Here is a 5,815-nt window from a genome sequence, read left to right as displayed (position 1 = left end):
CATAACCAATATTTCTCAGTTATCGAAAGTCATGGTTGGGATTTAAACCCAGATTAATGTGATTCCAAAGCTAATATGTCTATATACTATGGAATACTGAAGGAACTCCAGCCAGCTACCAAAGCCTCCTGAGCAGATCCTGAAAGACCAAGAAATCACAAAGTTTTCTTGTATTTCCACCCATTTTCCACAAAGCATCTTGAAGAGGAAGGGAGAGAGCTGTCATCAGACAGTCTTGGCTTGGCTTGCATCAGTCCTGGCAAAGAGAAACTGGGGGACTTGGGGATTTCATTCATCATGAGTTCATGTGGAGATCCAGCACACTGTCTGAATTTTACCTTTGAAATCTAAACTCTGTCAAACAGAAATTGACAGGTTTCCCACTAGAAGGAATTTCATGTTGGTCCAAAGCATGGGAGTTGGTCAAGATGTCATGTTCCACTTTAACAAGTTCTTTGAAGATCCGATCAAGAAAGTTGAGTTTTCATTATCTTAAGTATGAAAGTTTCTGTTGCTAAGGCAAGGATCCAATTTAATTTGATTCAACAAGCATTTATAAAATGCCTTGTCTGTGCAATATTAGGCTGGGAAAATGAAGCCAATAAGTCATAGACCATACTTTAGAAAGTGGTATTCAACAATATATAAGAAGGGTCATACATCCTGATGAAGTCTTACCACCATCTCAATAGAGGCAGGGAGGTATTTGGGAAAAAAATTAATTCTTAATAAAAACACTCAGCCAAGTAATAGAAAATTTTCTCAGCCTGATAAAAAGCAGCTATAAAAGCCCCTACCACTGACATAATACTCAATAACAAAAGACAGAATGTGTTTCCCCTTAAGATGAGGAACAAGGGGAAGATATGTACTCTGTGACTTCAGTTCAGCGCTGCACCGGAAGTTGCAGCCAATGCAGGAAGAACTCATACAACTCGATAACAAAGTGTAAGCTGATTAAAAGAGTAGGCAGAGGAATTAAATAGACATTTCTCCAAAGAAGACACCCAAATGGCCAACAATTACATTAAAAGGTGCTCAACGTCACTGTCATCGGGCAAGGCAAATCAAAATCACAAGGGGCTATCATCTCACACCTGTTAGAATGACTGCCATTAAAAAGAGAAGAGATAATGTGTTAGTCAGAATGTGAGCAAAGGGAATTCTTCTGCACTGTTGGTGGGAATGTAAACGGATACAGACATTATGGGAAACAGTATGAAGGTCCCTAAAAAGAATATAGACCTACCCTATATATGACCCAGTAACTCCACTACAGGGTATACATCCAAAAGAAATGAGAACAGGATATCAAAGCGGTGTCTGCACTCTCGTGGGCACCGCATCATTATCCACACTAGGGAAGATGTGGGACAACCTAAGTGGCTGTCAACAAATGGATGGATGAAATAGGTGAGATACACATGCAGGTATTATTCATCCATCAGGAGGAGGAAGTCCTGACATTTGCAACAGTATGGATGCACCGTAAGGATGTTATGCTAAGTGTAAGTGGGAAGAGAAATACTGTATCATGTCACATGTATGGGAAATGTCAAAGAGCCCAACTCATAGAAACAGAGCAGAGGGAAGGGTACTCACAGGGGCTGGGGACTGGGGAATATGGGGAGAGGACGGCCAAAGGGCACAAACTGCCCATTAGAAGATGAATGAGTCCGGGGATGCAGTGCACGGCATGGCGATTGTAGTTGGCAATAATGTATTGCCGTATTTTGCCATGTGTAATGGACACTTGTTGCCCAAATCTTTGAGGGAAAAATAGGGTGCACGTTATACATGGGTGTAATGATTACACCCCATGGGTATAATAAAGGGTATAATAAGCCCATGTATAATGCATGCAAAAAGTGGGTGCACATTATACATGGCAAAATATGGTATAGTTGAAATTCATTAATAGAGCAGATCTTAAAATATTCTTAGCATAAAAAGTAATGGTAATTATGTGATGTAAGGGAGGTGTTAACTAACACTGGGTAGTCATTTTCCAATACATAAGTGTATTAAATAAACATGTTGCACACCTTAAGCTCATAGAATATTATACATATATCAGTTATTTCTCAATAAAGCTGAAGGAAAAAAGAGAAAAGCTAGAAATAAATATGTATTTTTAATCCTCACCCGAGGATATATTTTTTATTGATTTTAGAGAGAGGAGAAGGGAGTGGGATTCGGCGATAGAGAGAGAGAGAGAAAGAAACACTGATGGGTTGCCTCCCACTTACCACATTTGCTCCAACAGGGGTTCGAACCAGCAGCCCAGGCGTGTGCTCTGACCGGGGCTCAAACTGCAACCTTTCGTGCATGAGACGATGCTTCAGCTAACTGAGCCACCCAGCCAGGGCTAGAAATACATACTTTTATGTAAAATTCTACCACGTTTAAATGTCCGCAGCCAAATCCACATGTTCTAAAGGCTGTTCAGGAGCAAAAGATAAACCAGGAATAGGTCCCCAGCCACCAGCCTTAGTGTCCCACACGTTAGTGAGATTTTGGGGTACTGAAACCCCAACCTGTATTCATTTTCCCTGACAAAGGAAACCCGCAGTGCCAAACAGACTTTCCTTGGCCCCCAGGGAAGCCCAGCCCAGGCGCTCCCCGTGGGGTTGAGAGAAATCACTTCAGTCAGCTTGCTCACAACTCTGAGCCATTCCTGCTCTCAACCAGGGCACAGTTCCCTTCCGTAATCCCTAACTTGCACATCCTTCCACAGTCAGCAGATGTCATGTCTTCCAGAAACACTGTTTGATTCCCCAAACCCCCAATACCTGCTGGGTAGTACAGTCCTAGCCTCCATTGATTTTTATTTTAATTGTGTTTTTATTAATTTTTCTCACCCAAGATCACTTTTAATAGGGTAGGAACAGTGTCTTGGATACCACGGATTTCCAGCACCTAAGCTAGTGTGGCAAATACATATTTATGGAATGAGTGAGTGAATGCACACATACCAAGTTATGGTGCTAACCAAAAAGTCTGTTCAGATTCTTCCATTAAATAAAAGACACATTTTTCATTTTCACCAATAACTTCATTGATTTTGATATTTTGAGTATGTTGGCTATCTCCCACATGGTATAACACTGATTGGTCTCAATTAATGTCTCATTTTAATCACTATCAACTTCAACTGGTCTCTCCCACCATGGAGCATCTCCCCGTGAGAAATCTCCAGCACAAAACTCTGCAAGCCACTTTTGACACATTCGATCAGTCACAGCACCTTCTCCATACACTGCACAAATTTCTTTTTTGCACTTCAGTTGTGTTTTTACCTTTCTTGAAATGATAAAGCATACTATGCTGAAAATGCTGCTTATTTTCTTCCATCTTCAATTTAAAATGGCTACACAAAAATTCACCAATTTCGATAAGATTTTTTAAATGCACATGGACATGACTCTGTCACAGTGCAATCTAACAAAATTGTTTACAATGAAGTTAAAGACAACGAAGCGCTACCAGAGCCATTGTATAAAACAAACAAACTTTTTGGCCAACTCAAAAAGTCCCAGCTAGGTTCCTTTCCTAAGTCCTCCCTCAAAGGTAGAACTTTAGCTTGCAAGACAGACTCACATAAGGACTTTTATGTAAGAAAAAAACCATAGCTTTTAAAAAAATCATTCCTGGCCCTGGCTGGTGTAGCTCAGTGGATTGAGCGCGGGCCTGCAAACCAGAGGATCGTGGTTTGATTCCCAGTCAGGGCACATGCCTGGGTTGCAGGCCAGTTCCTGGCAGGGGGTGCACAAGCGGCAACCATACACTGATATTTCTCTCCCTCTCTCCTTTCCTTCCCCTCTAAAGATAAATTTTAAAAAATCTTTAAAAAAAAACAAAAAAAACATTCCATTTGTTTTTAAAGACATTCTTCTCATTTCCACTCCGTTATCAATAGTGTGATGAACAATATTCCCTGTTTTTATGCATTTATACACTTTGTATACATATGTGCACATATATATACACACACATATTTTTTGTTTTTTAAACACACATGGAATCATGCCATACTAATGTTCTAAACTTGCTTTTTCACCTTACATGCCTTAAAGCTCGTCCCTGTGTGCACATGTATTTTCACTTGAATCTCCTTAGTGACCACGTTGAATTCAATAGAAGCAGGCTATGCCATATTTTATTTAAACACTTTCCTACTGAGCACATTTAAACTGTTGATTTTCATTCTCCAGCTCACATTTCTGTGTTTTATTTTTCCTGTAGATGTACAGTTTTATGTTAAATTTAAAAAAGGACAGGCTATAAACAAACAAAAAACACCACCTCTCAAGAGCTGGCCGCCTCGTCTCACCAGACGTCAGAGATGCCACTGCCCGAGCGAGCACCGGAGGGATTTTGGCCACGCCCTTCCTCGGCAGGCAAGGTGTTTAGACCAATCACCTAATTCCTCCCAATTAGACCCTCCAGTGCTAAAGGCCTAAGAGCTGCATTCAACCGGGTGCCACCAATCTGGCCAGTTATAAAACAAAGTTACTGAGATTCACACCACAGGGCAGTTACTCGAGGAGAGGGCTGAGGTGAGGGGCAGCCTCCAGGGGTGGGGCTGCCAAATAGTTGGCCAAGTCCCAGGAAACCAGCGACTACAGAAGGCATCTGTAAGAATCTCTTTTATCTTTCTTAATGGATCTTGGATTTGAGATACTTCAGCATCACACTCTTTTCCTCCCCAGCAGGTTGAAGATCGGCCGCCATCATGAACAACCCACTAAGTATCCGGGCCAGGAAGTTCATGACCAGCAGACCACTACAGTGGAAACCATCATTGACATCCTTCATTCACCCTGGTGCGGCAACAGTACCTAAGACAGGAACTCGGGGACACTAGCTGAAATGTACAAGACCACACTGGATGCCATCTTTGTGTCTGGATTCGGAATCCGTACTGGTGGCGGCAAGACAGAGCTGGCTTTGGCACGATTTATGATTCCTTGGATTATGCACAGAAAAAGGAACCCAAACATCGACTTGCAAGACATGGCCTGTCTGAGAAGAAGACCTCCAGAAAACAGCGAAAGGAACCAAGAACGGAATGAAGCAAGCTGGGGCACCGCAAAGGCCAGCGTGGGTGCCGGCAAAGAGCGAGCTGGAGGGGGGACAACAGAGGAATGAACACTGCTCAGGGACTTTACCGACGGTGACTGTGAGGATTTTTCATGAGACAATCGCTAAACTAAAAACTGTTACGTGAGAAAAAATATCATAATCATGCGGAGCGCTTGTTAAAATTGTACCTGCTCCACTTCACCTACGGAGGTTTTTTCCTAGTTGGCTTGGTGGGGCCAGGAATTGGCATGGACGTGGACTGGCTAGGTCAGAGCAGGAGCCAGTCTGCTGCCTGGGGATGCCCAGGGTTAACGAGGCGAGAACAAGGGAAAGAGCAGCCGAGCTCGGTTTTAGTCCTGTCCTCGTGACTCCAAGAAGGGCCTGAAAATGCTCAGAGAAGTAACACTAAAAGGCAGTTAGTTAATCTTGAGCAAATACTGAATGCGTAATCTAGGAGAGTGTTAACTCCCTTACATCTGTGGCCTAATCCTTAGAGAGGGCTTAATGAAATGGCCTGGAGCATGAAACCCGGCTCCTGGGCCCCGATCTGATCTCACAAAGCTTTAGCACAAGCCGCATACATTTAATTGGCTTATTTGATACCTTATGCTGCATTCATTTCTTCTTTAGGTTAGCCAACTATGCCTACTGTATAATGAAGCTTCAAAAAGGCTTTTTCTACCAGAGTGGACATGATTAAACAGGATGGTCAGCACTTACAGAGGCACAA

General features: G+C 42.5%; 1 pseudogene; it reads left to right on the top strand.

The window, feature by feature from the left end:
- The first annotated feature begins 4,735 nt into the window (after window positions 1-4,735).
- LOC118988779 (40S ribosomal protein S24-like) lies at window positions 4,736-5,151 on the top strand (annotated as a pseudogene).
- The last annotated feature ends 664 nt before the right edge of the window (window positions 5,152-5,815 follow it).

The sequence above is a fragment of the Sturnira hondurensis genome, unplaced genomic scaffold (assembly GCF_014824575.4).
Source record: "Sturnira hondurensis isolate 20B ecotype Veracruz unplaced genomic scaffold, ASM1482457v3 Scaffold0006413, whole genome shotgun sequence".
NCBI classification, from domain to species: Eukaryota; Metazoa; Chordata; class Mammalia; order Chiroptera; family Phyllostomidae; genus Sturnira; species Sturnira hondurensis.
This window is presented reverse-complemented; position numbering and strand designations above follow the sequence as displayed.